The sequence below is a fragment of the Gracilinanus agilis genome, chromosome 3, assembly GCF_016433145.1.
Source record: "Gracilinanus agilis isolate LMUSP501 chromosome 3, AgileGrace, whole genome shotgun sequence".
In the NCBI taxonomy this organism is placed as follows: Eukaryota; Metazoa; Chordata; class Mammalia; order Didelphimorphia; family Didelphidae; genus Gracilinanus; species Gracilinanus agilis.
The window spans coordinates 190,137,314-190,153,437 of record NC_058132.1 but is presented as its reverse complement, the minus strand read 5'-3'; positions in this window follow the sequence as shown (position 1 = coordinate 190,153,437).

The window sequence follows — 16,124 nt, the reverse complement described above, 5'->3', positions numbered from 1 at the left end:
ATGTTTGTATGAATATAGATACATCAGAGTACATGCTAGTGGGAAAGGAAGTCTCTAGTGAGATCTGAATAATTGACATAATGAATTGGAGTGGGGACTCAAGTTAATTAATTAATGAGAAAAGGTTGCTAATTTACTCATGAGGAATAAACTGCCCACAGTTCCCCTAGATCAATATAGAACTTGAGATTAATAAATTAAATATATTGCATGAGTCAAATGGCATGCTGAGGTTGGCTGACCTAATAGTGAGTGTGGTCAGACTCTAGATCTCAGCATATATCTGCAACATTCAATTCTCCAATTTCACCTCATATATCTCAATGGTTGCTTTATGGTTGCCATTTCTACTTCCACATTATCTTTCATATTCATCTCTATCTCACCTTTCATAGAACCATGACTTTACTTCAAGCCTTCACTATTTCTTGCCTAAATTACCTTCTAATTTGATTTACTTGACTATATTTACCTTTTGTAAAACATGAGGAATGGCTTTAGTATTAGAAGGCAGAGGGAAGACTGATTTCAGAAACTGTCAGCCCAACTCAACCTTACCCTCAACTTTTCAGGTCCCTGTATGGAACTTCAAACCTGAGCTTCAACAAAAAAAAAGTTTCCTGTTTTAAAAATTTATGTGTTTTTAAATATTTTAGTCTATTTTATTGAAAATGAAAAAAGGGGGCAGAATTCATCCAATATAATTTCTCCAATCCATCCTCCATACAGTTGTCAAAATAATTTTCCTAAGGCATTGGATATGATACCCTTTCCTTCACCTCAAAAACTTCCAATAACCTCCTGCCAGAAAGAGGATGGACTAAATATAAAGAATGAAACATGGTTTTAGAAATGGCCAGTGAGGGAATTTGTTTTACTTAAATATGAATGTTTGCAAAAAGAGGTATTTTTCTCATTTTTATTCAAGAGGAGAGTAGATGGTAATATGCTTGGTAATAAATAAAAGGAAGCTTTTTTAAAATTCTCTAATAGCTTTCCATTGTCTAAAACAGAATAAAATACAATTGCTGTATCTAATTTTAGTTTCCTTTCCCATTACTCTTTTTCATGAATTCTACTATGCCAAATCGAACTACTATCCCCTTCCCTGAACTTGCTCTTCACCTAATCTCCATATTTTCCCCCAACTATTCCCTTTACATGCCTGGAATGCACTTTGCCCTCATCTCTACTTCTCGGTATCCTTGCCTTTCCTTAAGACATGGGTGACATCTTCTTTGTGAAGCCCTAATATGCCCAATTGTTTGTGCCTTCTTTTTTAACCTTCCTTGTCTTTGAATGACTTGTGTAGTCATTATGTCCTCTGAGTAGAATGTAGCCTTCTTGGGGGCAAAGACTATTTTTTTTTCTTTCTATGCCCAAAGCCTAGCACAATAATTTGTGTGTGTAGTGTTTAGGATAATCTCAGACTTTGCCATGTAAAATAATGAGGAAGCCTTCAAAGGGAGCTTCCACTTCTGGAGACATGGTTACACTGTTTGGGAATAGAAATGCTCTCCAAACCTTATAAGCCCAAGGAGCTTACTTACATATTTGTGCAACTTTATAGAAAGGAAGCTCTTGGGAACAGGACCTACTTCATTGCTTTCTCTGCATCTCTGACACGTAGCATGGTGCCTAGCACTTAGTAGGTGCTTATAAAATGCTTGTTGATTGACCTATTGCACACAGAAGTGAAACAATTGGGGCATGGGATAATTGAGTTCTAAATTAGGTAGTTCTTACTTGTAAATGCAACTGGAGTTCGAAGAAGGTGAAAACATTTTTTTTTTTTTGTAGATCTGATTTTAGTTATACACCCCAACCATCAGGGGAAATTATCTTGATCTAGGTCTTGAAGGATAGGTAAAATTTAAATAAACTAAGGGGAAAAGATGGAGTGTTCCAGATAAATGGAAATTATGAGGAAAGACTTGGAGTACCTTCTAAACCTTAAAATGCTATAGAAATGTGATTTCTTCTTATTGTTGTTATGACAGTTATGAAGGCAGAAGCAGAGTAATAATAATAATAATACCAGATAAAAGTGTTATCATTCAGTAAGACCTCTTAGATCTATGTCTCCAATGAATTACTTGGTACTAATTTTTCATCATGGATATTCTTGAAGCTAATGTTAAGACCAGAACCCTTGACTAAATAAAAATATCCCTTACCCCGAAAAAGATCTTGAAATTTGTCCAGTATGAGGGAGTCTTAGTGTGAGGACTTCTGCCATTTCTGCCCATGGTTACCCATCTCTTACTTAATAGATAAAAACTAGAGAATCCGTTGAGGCACATAAAGGTTAAGTAATTTGCCTATGCTAACAGCTGCTAAGTGTCAGGCAAGATTTGACCTAAACCTTCTGGCTCCGGGCATAGCTCACTATTCACAGCATCCTTCCTCTACGTCTCCCATTACAACTATCAAACAAACTACTACTATGTTTCAGCCACCCACGAGCGGTTAGTGGCAGAGCCATGACCACTACCTAGTATTTCTTTCAGTTCATTATCCCTCAGGATGTATTGCACTCTCCGCCTCTTGACACAGTAATTATTGAAGCTGCATCTCTGCCTCACCAGCTGTATTTAGGTTTCTATGAATATCAAATACCTAAGCTCAAGGTATGAAATAGCAGCACCGTCTGTGTCGCATACCCATCTGTTCATTCACTGCAGATGGGATAAGCAATATCAAGTTGAACTTGTCATTTTATATCTGTAGTCAAAACAACTAAAGAGTGTTATATATGAAAGAGGCAGAAGGTTCTCTAAAATTTATGTGCATATATAAATGTACATGAATAAATATATATAGGTATATAAAGATTTATATTATATATGTGCACATTTATACATTGTATGTTTTAAAAATTTTGTACCCTGGGAACTTCATTTCCCAGCATTCTTTACTCTTCTTGGGGTTCCCTTGTTTTGCATCCCAATGTTGCATCCTGGCGTGGGTTTGTTTATAAATTTGCTTATAAATTATATTTATAATTATAATATTGTATATTATAAAAATATAATATATAGTATTATAATAAAATTAAATTTTGTTTATAAATTATAAATATTTGGGGGGGCTTTGGCTTTGGCTCGAGTTTCGTAGGCTGCTGAGTCTCTGTCTCTTTGCTCTCCTCACTCAGCTAAAGGAACCCCTTTTCTCTCTCACTTTGTTGTTATTAAATCCTACAAATTTAAATACTTGGAGTATTCATTGATTTTTAGTCTTACAACATGTATATACCTGTATATGCATAAGTATGTATCTCTGTGTATATGTATACTAGTGAATTCAGTGACTAATCAGAAACTCTCTGGTTGGGAAATAACGTAAGTTTTGTTGTTGTTTTTTTTCCTTCCAGAGTTGTGATTGGTTTTCCTGAGCCATTTACACTTTGGCATTATAAAGTCTTGATCTAATATGAGCAAAATGGGGGCAGTTGTCAGGAAGCAAAGTATGAAAGAAATAGTATGAAGACCCAGTGAGGCACCACTGAAAACAATATGGCATGACTGTTGAAGACTAGCAAACAACTCAGCAGAAATTCCCCTAACTCTCCAAAATGGTTTCCTTGCATATCACAGGCCATAACACTGCCTCAAATTTCAAATGATCAATCAAGAAACATTTATTAGGCACTTCCTTTGTGCTTGTCCCAGAGGTAGGTAAGGAACACAGAAACAGAAGGGAAATAGTTCCTGCCCCCAAGGAGTTTACATTCTGGGATAGTAGAATTAGAGTTGGACTGGACTAGATACCTTCTAGTGAACCATATCATTTTACAGATGATAACATGGAAGTGGATGAGGGACTTCTTCAGTGTGTTAAGTGACTTATTTGTGCATCATTATGAAGTAGGCAAGAAGAGAACTAGATTTAGAACTCAAGTCTCCAGTTTCCCAGACCTTTCTACTTCATCAGGCTCTTTTATATGTTGATAAGTTGAGGGCTTCTCTTGACATCATCAGAGGTCTGAACAAGTCACTTAACCACAGTCTACCTTGGTTTCCTTAGATGTAAAATAGGAATAATAATAATAATAAAATAGCAATAATAATTATTATTGCCAACAATTGTTGTGAAGATAAAATGAGATAATATTTGTAAAATCTTTTGCAAACCTACAAGTACTAGATAAATGCTTGCTAGCTAGCTATTATTTCTACCAAAACATCAGGAACATTGAAAATATGCTAGGAAAGCAGTGTACCAGTAAACAAGCTGATAAGGGAGCACTCATACAAAGCAATTTTGCCACTTTCCTTGATAATCACAGAGTCTAAAATAAGATACCTGATCTTAGCCATGGAGACATTATTGAAGCACCTCTACTTTTCTACATGGAGGAAAGAAATGAGCCCAAGGAATTTTGGAAGTCTCTAAGAGACAACTACCAGGTCAGTCATTTCCCTAATCACTCACAGTAGTGCCCAGATACAAACAAGGCAACCACAGTTTGGGAATGCAAATACATCACCATTCCTAGCACTAGTCATATGTATATTCTTGGAAGTTTTTCTCCTGGTTTTGGTGGTGGTTTTCCCTGGGCTAGTTAACACTGTCTTATGACTGATGACACAGGCAAGTATTCTAAGTGCCTAGGAGAAATGCGAAGCATATTTAGACAGAATAATGGATGATTCCAGGCTATATAACTACATGGTGAATAGGATCCTCTCTGATTTGCTTTAGAGCTGGACCTGAGAGCATTCAGGAGATACAAGTCCAGGAGATAAATCTGACTACATTAAAAAGGTTTTGCACAAGCAAAATCAATGCAATGAAGATTAGAAAGGAAACAAAAAAATTGGGGTGGGGAGAAACTTTATAACAATTATCTGTGACAAAAGTTTCCTTTCTCAAATATATAGAAAAGAGAGTCAAACTTATAAGAATAAAAAGTATCCCCCAATCTACAAATTGCCAAAGGATATGAACAAACAATTTTCAGATGAAAAAATTAAAACTATTCTCAGTCATATGAAAAAATGCTCTAAATCACTTTTTTTTCTAAATCACTATTAATTGGAGAAATGTAAATTAAAATAATTCTGAGGTACCATACTACACCTCTCAAATTATTACTATTCATTCTATTTCTTTTACACTCTGCTCCCTGACAACTGCCCCCATTTTGCTCTCTATTAATTTACCAATTAATGATGAAATAGGACAAAAACAGAAAATGATAAATGTTGGAGAGAAAGTGGAAGATTTAGGACACAAATACATTGTTGTTGGGGAGCTATGAACTCATCTAACCATTCTGGAGAGCAATTTGGAACCATGCTCAAAGGGCCATAAAACTGTGTATACCTTTTGACTCAGCAATACCACTACTAGATCTGTATCTCAAAGAGATCAAAGATGGAAGAAAAGGACCTACTTGTACAAAAATATTTATAGCAGCTGTTTTGTGGTAGTAAAGCACTAGAAAATTGAAGAGATGCCCATCAATTGGGTTGCAGTTGTTGCTTATAATTGAATACAGTTGTGCTATAAGAAATGACAAACAAGATGATCAAAAAAACCTGAAAAGACTCATATAAAGTAATGCAAAGTGAAATGAAGGGAACCTGGAGAATGTTGTACTCAGTAACAGGAATAATGTATGATGATCAACTATGAATGACTATTCTCATCAACTATGCAAAGATCCAGGACAACACCAAGAGACTTAAGATGGAAGAGGCTATCATTAATTATCATAGAAGGAGCTGATGGAATCTGAATTTTTTGCTTTATTTCTTCCATGAATTTTCTCCAGTACATATATGTATGTATGTGTAAATACATACAAATATATATTTATATATGTGCATATAAACATATATAATCATATGTGTAAATAATATGCCTTCTTTCACAACATGACAAACATGGAAATATATTGTATGATAACACATGTTATGTACACGCTACCATCATGGGAAGGGGGAAGGAAGAGAGAAGGAGAGAATATGCATCACAAAATGTCAGAAAAGAACTATTAAAAATTGTATCAATGGGGGCAGCTGGGTAGCTCAGTGGAGTGAGAGTCAGGCCTAGAGACAGGAGGTCCTATGTTCAAACCCAGCCTCAGCCACTTCCCAGCTGTGTGACCCTGGGCAAGTCACTTGACCCCCATTGCCCACCCTTACCAATCTTCCACCTATGAGACAATACACCGAAGTACAAGGGTTTAAAAAAAATTGTACCAATGTAATCTGGGAAAAAATTGCTTTAAAAGAAGCTAACTGTTAAGTCTGCACTCATTCTGCCCAGAATGCAAAGTGGCATAGGGGAGAGTATACTCTCAAAATTTTGGAGGGAAGACATTTGTATTCTCATTTTGGCTATATGTTCAAAGTAAATATCCTTTTGTAAAAGTTAATTGATGCTAAATGGTTGTGAAGTTGAGCTCCAGTTGCTGGAAGTTAACAGTGGGGTGAACATACCAGTATGGAGACAATAGCACTAGAGAAAGATTTCCTTTCCCCCCCCCAAAGGGATCTCTAGAACGCTGTGAGGAGATATTGCCAGCATAGTTTTAAGAAAGTAATGCTAAAATATGCAATTTACTCAACGCATAATGCATGTATTATCCCCATCTTACAGAAATGGGAACTGAAATTCAAAGTAATAAAGTGACTTGCCAACCTATTTTTGATCTCAGTTCCTGTGACTCCAAATCCAGCCCTCTTTACAACCCTGCCTTCCTAGGCACATGGCAAAAAGTAGTCAGGTTGCAAAAATATAAAAGTACATGAGCTGTATCCTAAAATAATAAAGGATCTCTATGAGGTTGTAGTGAGAGGGAAGTACATTCTGAGCATGTGGAACTGTCTGAACAGAGGAACTTGAGTGTAAGGGTAGAATGGAAACCAGCACTAGCATATTTAGCCTCTAAACTTTGGTGAGGTACAAACCCTCAGTCAGTCAAAAGACCCTGGGCTAAGTGTAAAAAAGGTTTTGAAAGTCAGTTGATGAACTGAAATGTTCCTGACAAGAAGTCTTCCAATTGATAATAGAATTTTGTTTCCTCCTCTGAGCATTAAGCATTAAGTTTGCTGAATTGACAAACTTTTCTTGAAATGGGAGCATGTGATTTTCTACCCAAACCTAGGAGGGCACAACCAAGGCTTCTCCCTCTTAAGGGAAAGACCTTGTAAGGTTCTAAAGGTTCAAGGAATGTCGGACCTGCCTATCTTACCATCTTCATCCTAGCATCACACCCTAAAACAGCAAGAGCTCTATTATCCCTTGGTTGTTCTAAATAACATCTCTTGGGGACAGCTGGGTAGCTCAGTGGATTGAGAGCCAGACCTAGAAATGGGAGGTCCTAGATTCAAATCTGGCCTCAGACACTTCCCAGCTGTGTGACCCTGGGCAAGTCCCTTGACCCCCATTGCCTAGCTCTTACCACTCTTCTGCCTTGGAGCCAATACACACTACCAATACACAAGATGGAAGGTAAGGGTTTTAAAATAAATAAATAAATGAATGGATAAACAAATAAATGAATGAATGAATGAATGAATGAATAAGTGGCATCTCTGGATCAGCTGGTGACAGTGACATCACTGGGAGACCAAGACAACTTTAGCTCATGATTCTACAAGGAGTCCAGAAAAGAAAACTGTGTCCTACCTAAGGAGATTTTCTTGAGTTCTCTGAGCATAAAAGAAAAAATTATGGTATTTCCATCAACTAGGAACTGTTGGAGCTATTCTATGGTCACGTGGGCTGTCTAAACTTGAACCCACTTTCCCATAGAATAGATATGTACAATGGCAGCAATGCATTACAAACTTCTGGGAAGAAAACGGATTATGTACCAACTATTCTTATTGCAAGGCTTTAGTAAACACTCCTTTCTAAATGCTAATTTGGGAAAGCTGACTAAATAATTCTCAACCGATAATCTTAGAGAGAAATATACAGTCTAGGGCTTGAGTTGTAGGCAATAGAAAATCATTCTTGAACTCTCAGAGGTACCCATAGAATTCTGAAGAGAAGATATACCTCTGGGGATGCTATTTACTTGTGACATTGGGAGGAGAGATAAGCATCATCAGAATTTACATGGGCTACAAGGGTGAGGAACAGAGAAAGCCAGTTTGGCTTCATTACAGAATGCATAGAGCTGGAATAAGAAGTATAGCCAGTGAAGCTGAAAAAATAAGTTGAATTCAGGTTGTGAAAGGTGTATGCCTTCTTTAATGAGGGGAAGGAGGGAAGGAAATAAGGAAGGAGGAAGCTAACCGGGTAGTTGTATGTAACAAACAAATAAATAATTAAATTTAAATTAAGAAAATAAAATAAATAGGTAAACAGAGGAGTATGTATTTTATCCTAGGGGAAGGAAGTCACTGGAGTTAATTGAATAGGGAAGTAACATGGTCCAATCTATGTTTGGGAAAATTACTTTGGCAGTAGAACGTATGAGAGACAGGCATCATGAGACACTTGAAACAAGAAGATTAATTAGAAAGTTTTGTATTCAGCAAAGAAAGAAGTGATGAGGGTTTGATTTGAGGAAATGATTATGAGTAAAGAGAAGTTGGATATGAAAGATATTGTGGAGGTAGAAATGTCATCACTTCACCTCCCTTTTGATATCATTTTCAAATGAAAGAGTTGAACCAGATAGATTCTAAGGGCCTTTCTGTCTGTATACTCTCAGTCTTATAATCTTTAAGATACTTTCTAATTCTGTGAGTCTGAGATAATAATGATGTAAGTCTCTCTGACACAGTAGACTTTTGTCTCCATGAATCACAAAATGGACGTAGGATACAAATGCCATAAACTCCAGACTGACCTTGTATATTCCTATTTATTAGTGGATTCATTTGTGCTTTGTGTTATTAAAAAGAAAGGAGAATAATATCGCCTACCTCACTATTCCAAATATTTACCACCTATTTCTATTACCTTTGAGGGACTCCCTGTTCTCACTTTGCCCTGCCATTGTGGTTCTATGCAAATGCCTAGAGATACACAGATAAGTAAATTCTCAGGGTGACAGGAGAATGAAATTAACTCTCTGGACTTCTTCCTCCTGGTGGTCCTGAGCCAGAGTCCTTTACCGCCCAAAACCTAGGACATTTGGCCCAACAATATTATGGAAGAAAAAGAGCCAGCAGGACAGAACACAAGCCTTCCCTCTCTCTCTCTTCAACATGGGCTCACTTCCACAGGAGAGCACACATACATGCCAGAATTTAATCAAAAAGTCCATGCTCCAACAGGCTCTTGCTGAGGGGAAATTGCTAATCAGCATGATCTGGAATAAATGAGAAGTGGATGTCTGCCGACAGAAGAGCAGATTACAGTCTGTCCGCCCTGGAATGGATTCCACAGCTCTTGACCAAGAGTGCTGAGGGTACTGTGTTCTGCCAAATGGGCAGGCACACCTGTGACCCACTGGCCAGGAGCGACATGAGACATTCAAAGAGATTTTTAAAATGGATGCCTCATCTCCCAACAGTGGGGTGATGTAGGTACATAATCAGGAACCAAGTTCCAAGGACATCAAACAGGGAGTACTGCAGGTACAACAGACAAAGAGGTTTATTCCTAAGAAAAACTAATGGTCTGCTTCCCCATGGCCTTAGGGACTGTGGTGACCCTGACCCAGCATAATACCTCATTTCCTTTACTCCTATAACAATGTGGCAGTCCATATAATCTGGGCTGGATTTTTTATACAATCTTCCTGACCGACAGATGTTGGGGAGTACAATGGTGTCCTGGCTGATGGTCCACTGATACTCCACTGAGTAGTTTCTCAGGTAGAATGATTGGCTTTCTCCTGAATTTTCACCATTCTACAGAAACACGGTTCTAATATATACTTAAGTGAAACACCAGCCTTCATAGGAGGAAAGTATCCAGAGTGGTAACATGTAGGACCAATCTGTCTTGTCTCAGAATCATGGAGAGCTTGATTTGGATGATCTAGAAAGCTCCTTGTCTCTCTAACATGACAGAAAGTGCTTTAGGGAAAAGAAGACATTATACAGAGGAAAGAGTGATAGAGTTAGACCGAAGGGACCCAAGTTCAAATCCAGATTTGTTTTCTCTGTGACCTTGGGCAAACTTCTCTGGGCCTTAATCTGTTCATCTATTAAGTTAGGATGTTGGGCTGGATGACCTCTGTGGCTCCTGCTAGATTAAATCTACAATCCTTTGATTCTGTGTGCTTTCACATCAAAATGTTAGATGCATAGAAGATATTCAATTAATGCTTATTGAAATAAATTGAATAGCTCCCATATATATCATCAGAGCATAGATGAAGTTGTAAAATACTACAGGGTGGAGATGGGGACAGGGGTGGAAGGGAACAAAGAAATGGTAGTGGGGGAAATAATGCCCTCAAGAAGAGTGAGCTCCACTTCAAGGAACACTCACCAAGAGGCAAATCAAGCAAAATGCCTTCTCTTGGATTACAGCATGTAATTGGGAGCAGTTAATGACAAACCTGGATCCACTGTGTTTTTTAGTTATGCAAAGCCATGAATTCTACCTTGTAGGCTGGCTCCCCTGTTTGGCTAAATGAGATCTCTATTACATGTGACACAGACCCAATTCTATTAACATGCAAATGGAATCGATGTTGTGCACTTAGAACACAAATGCTTAAATGGTATTATAACTCTAATAAAAGGAAAATGACCTCTGTGCAAATTTCTCCATGCAGATTTCCAAGAAGTTGGAAATAAACTATTAAGCTCCAAGCTGGAGAAAATGTAAAATGCTGAGATGATGAGGGAGGAAATTGCAGTAAAAGGGCAAGGTTGTAGTTACTATATGCTGGGTTGAGTTCTAGGATGTGTCTTATTAGATGGTAAAATCAAAGTACCGCTATGTAGATGACTCACAAATATAGATCTCCATCCCTAGACTATCCCCCGCCCCCCAGCTCCAGATACATTTTTTTAACTAATTTCTGGACAACTCCCCCAGGATGTCCTGTCAGCACCTCCAACTGAGCAAGAACAAAACTGAACCCATTATTTTCCTCTGGAAACCTGGCCCTCCTACTGACTTTTCATTTTTCTGTTAATGCCACTACCATCCCCCTAGTCATTAAGGCTTCAAACATTGATGTCATCGTCACTCCTCTACTGCTTTCTTCCCAACTATGATCAATCACCACAGCCTGCTAATTCTACATCCTCCATGTAATTTAAATCTTCTCCTTTGTGCTTGAATTATCTCCACCCTATTTCAGTCCTGTGTTACCTCTTAACTAGCTGATTACAATAGCATAAAACTAGCCTCTCCTCTTTCTCTTCAGTCTTTTTCTCTTCTTATTTTTAGTCACTTCAAACTGTCCACTTCAGGATCACATTAATCTTACTAAAGTTTAGCTAATGATCAAAACTATTCAGTGTCTCAGTCCTGAACCCAACTCCAAATACTTAGCCTCGCTTTCAGGTGTCAGCAAAAGGATCTGTGTCATTCTGGTCAAGTCATTTTAATTCTGCTTCTCAGGTTCGTCCCTTGTGAAATGAAGGAGTGACTGTCAACTCTAAAATCCCTCTTAATTCTACTGTTTATATTAGTTGTATAATAATTTAAAACAAGACAGACTAGCATACAGAAGAAACAAATCAAGATTCCTAACACTCTGAATAGAATTATGGAATATTAGAATTACTCACATTGAAAATATATGACTCTTAAAAGCCATTTTGAACTAACACACCACTGCAGAGAACTACAAAGAATTTACAAATTTATTTTCTAAGCAGCATAATGGAATGAATAGAAAACATTGAGTTTAGAACCTAGAAGGAAAGGGTTGAGATCCTGCCTCAGATATTTATTAGTTGTGCAATCTTTATCAAATAACAACCTCTCTCATCCTTAGTTTCTTGAACTTTAAAATGGGAATAAGTAACACCTAGCCAACAGGGTGGCTAAAAGAATGGGACAATATAGGCAAAGCATTTTTCAGACCTTTAAGCAATATATGAATCTCAGTTGTTATTTGTCTCCTTCATAAAATTATCATAATGAAAGTACAATCTTCACCAATGAGGAGAGTCATGCAGTTGGCTTTGAGCTCAAGGTTATCTCAGAATTAGGTGTTACCATCTTCACCATCTTGAGGCAATATTACTGAAATCAGAGACTTTCAGAATTAGATGGAATCTTATTTAGATAGTTTACTACATTCTGCTATTTTGCAGATGAGGAAACTGAGACTCAGAGAATTTAAGTGAGTTGCCCAAGGTTAAACAAGGAATTCAGGACAGAACCCAGACTGCATCCCAGTAAATTTTATTTTTGCTAAAACACTCTCAATTCATTTGTCAAATCTGAGTCCAGATTTTAGAACAAAATGCTATTTTTCTAATAGGATGTACTAATTCGTTGTCATTGTTGTTTTAATGGGTTAGACTGATGGCCTTTCCAATTCATTTCCTTATCATCATGAAGCTATGAAAATAAAGACATTCTTATAGCCATAATTAGAAATTTTTTTTAATTAGGAGCAAGAAGGAAAGTAGGGCAAAGATAGAGACTCTGGGATATGTAAAAGGGAATTCTTTGTTTTCTCTAAGTTTACACTTGTGAAAGGGAATCCTTTATTCTCTTTGTCTATTTTGAGTTAACACTAATTTAAGTACTCCTAATTAGATTATGAAGACAGGATTAACTCTTCTTTGTCTACTTTTGAATTGAATCAACTTTGTACTAGGTGAGAAGCTAGCAAGGTACTTAAAGAACTTATAAGTCACTTACTTAGAGAGCTTCACCCTTTTAACTCAGTCCCAAACTTGTGAATCCTAAGATCAGAAACCCTCAGAAACTCAATCAGCCAGGAATCTGTGAATCCTTTTGATGAGTATTCACCCCTCCAGAAGGTGAGAACTGGTTTCCACAAACCCTTGCCCCCTGGGCAATGCTAGACAATTTTGATACTGTGATTGGCCCCTGTGAAGAGGGTCAGAAACAAGAAGTCACCATAAAAAGCCATAAATCCTGTGGCTTAAGTCAGTCCTGTGGAGATAGTCTCCTGACTGGAGAAAGTCTTTGTGGGAGCTTAGTTGGAGACTGAGGCTTGGAACAAGGGCTTGGAGCTTGGCTTCAACTTGGACTCTGACTCCTGGACTACTTCATGAGGTGAGTAAAAGGCTGACTCCTTTCCTAGTTTCTGGAGAGACTAGCTTCCATCTTAGAGGAGGCCATGTGATTACTCGCTACAGGCCTTCCTGGTTGAGAGCTAATTAATCTCTGCCTGAATTAAGATGAGATATATAACTTTTCTATCTCCTTCACATTTCTCTACTTTATTATTTCCTTTCTATTTTGTAAATAAATTTCTGACTCCAGATATAATACTGGCAACCACATAATTTCATAAAATTATTGTCCAACCATTAATTTTCACCTTTACAGATGCCAGGGGGAAATCAATCATTCATCCCCAAAGATCCATCTGGTACCTTCTATTCCAATTCAATTGAATGCACATTAATGTGTTATGTCCAAGATATTGTGTCAGGAACTGGGCATACCATCCATGACAAAATTTAAAACAATCCCTGCCTTCAAGGATCTTACATTCTACAGTGTAGTATACTATGCAGATAACTCTCTTTTTTTTAAACACTTACCTTCTGTCTTAGAAATGAGATTGAGTATTGTTTCTAAGGCAAAAGAACCATAAAGGCTAAGCAATTGGGGTTAAATGACTGGCCCAAAGTTAAACAGGAAGTGTCTGAAGTCAAATTTGAACCCAGGACCTCCCATCTCCAACCCTGGCACTATCCACAGAGCCACCTAACTTCTCCAATAGATAAATCTTTATGTGATGAAGCACTAACTACTAGAGGGACAAGGAAAGGATGTAACCCATGAACTAAATATAGAAAGAAGCTAGGAATTCTAGGACTAGATTAGAATGGTAGTCCTTGAGATCCTTCCCACCTCATTTTCTTCTGATCATAAAACTATGGAAATACTAATTAATTTTTAGAAATATAATTAAGAACTTTTAAATTTTAAATTAGAAGTAAGAGGAAGGAACACTTTATTGAAGAAGGTAGAGATTCTAAGTCAAATAGCCATAAATTCCAGGCATGAGGAAGTTTATGCAAAGTTACAAAGGTGGAAAACAAAGTACTATATATAAGAAAAGCAAGAAATACTTGTCTGGAACTTAGCATGCATGAAGAAAACAATAAAAAATGAAGTTAGAAAGGGAGGTTGGATCTAGACTGACAAACCAAAGAGTTTGTATTTTATTCTATAATTCACAGGAAATCATTGGAAGGTTTTGAGTAAGGAAGTGACAGGGTAACCTGTGCCTTTGGAAAAATCATTTTGGCATATATAGAGAAAATAGATGGGAGATAGAAAAGACCTAAAGTCATGCATTCAATTAAGAAATAATTTCAGTAGGCCAGATGAGAGTTGAAGAAGGCCTAATTAGATTGGTGTCTATGGGAATAGAGAAAAGGGGACAGATTCAAGGGGTATTATGGACATGGAATCTATAAGACAACAGCTAATTGAATATAACTGGTGAGGGAGGTTATGATTCTGGGTGATGTAAATGATAATACCCTCAACAGAAATACAGTTAAGTCTTGATTAGTACAAATTGTGACTCCCAAAGTAATCATATGTATTCAAATGAGCAGTATTTAAAGTTTGAGTTATATAAGATATTATAATTAATTCTATGCCAAAGGAAATATATAATGTAAATTCAAACAATGAGACCATTTCAAGTGATTTGATATTTGCACTAATTGAGACTTGCCTTTAGAGAAGTCTAGAAAGAGAGAGTGGGTTGGGGATATTGTGGAGGAAAAATAAGGAGCTCCATTTCTCACAAGTTGAATTTGAGATGCCAATGGGGCATTCAAGTGGAGATGCTCAGTAGTCAGCTGGTTACAAGTACTGAAACTCACAAAAGAGATAAGAGTAGGTCAATAGTTTTGAGAGTTGCCCAAATTAAGATAGGATAAGTGAACCCAGAGAGGGTATGAAGTCACCAAGAACACAGAAAATGATTCAGAAAGGAATAGTGAGGAGGAATATAGGCAATACTCCAGCAAAGGAGGCTGAGAACAATTAGGTGAAAACAGTGGTAGGAAAGATGAAGGAGGGAGTATAACTAGGAGGAGAGAATAGTCAATCATATCAAAATTTTCAGAAAGATCAAGAAGAACGAAGACTGAGAAAAGGCTATTTTATTTAGCAAATAGCTCCTGGATTTCCTTAGAGAAAAGCTTCAGTTGAGTGACAAAGTCAGAAGTCAGATAGAAAAGAGAGACGGAGGTGGCAAAAAAAAAAAAAAAACCTTTTATTAATCTTAAAATGCTATAGGAATGGAAAATACAATTATTGTTAGAGCACTGTGTGCTATCACTTCCATTCACCTCATACCAACAAAGATTAACACCAACTGGGACTGGGACTGTGCCCAAAAGCACTCAAAGAGGCTGAGGAAAGAAATCCTCAGATCAACGAGAGCCTCTGAGAAAGGGAAGGATCCAACCCCCCCCCCCAAAAAAAAGGATAGACTATTGACCTTGATAAGACTAACTGGTTTCATTTTTCTTTTATTCATTTGCTTGAAATAGTTCCTGAAATTTGAGCAGAGTACATTTAAGTTATCAGAAAGAATGATCTTTTGACAGGAAATTAGGAGCCTCTGTTTTCAAAGCAGACCCTCAATTTCAAGGTATAAACCCTCTCACCACTCTTGTCTTTCAATCTGAGAAATGCTACAAAAACACAGATTGTAATCTTTAGGGGCCAAAGGGACTTCTCACTTGCTTAACTGGTTCTTCTACTTTGTTTCCCTTCATAAGGCTTTGAGGCCATTTTCTTTTTCTTTTTTTTTCAAAAAAGCATGAGGATGGCTTCAGACACTTCCTAGCTGTGTGACCCTGGGCAAGTCACTTGACCCTGTTTGCCTAGCTCTTGTCTTTCCATCTTAGAGTTGTTACTAAGACAGAAAGGAAGGGTTTTTTATTGTTGTTTTTAAGAAGGGGAATAGATCTGGCTACCTGAGCCTAGCACACTCCTCACCTTGAACAATTTCTAAAAATATTTCTATGATGTTAAGTTCCGTCGTCCTTGGGGTCTTTGAGGCATCT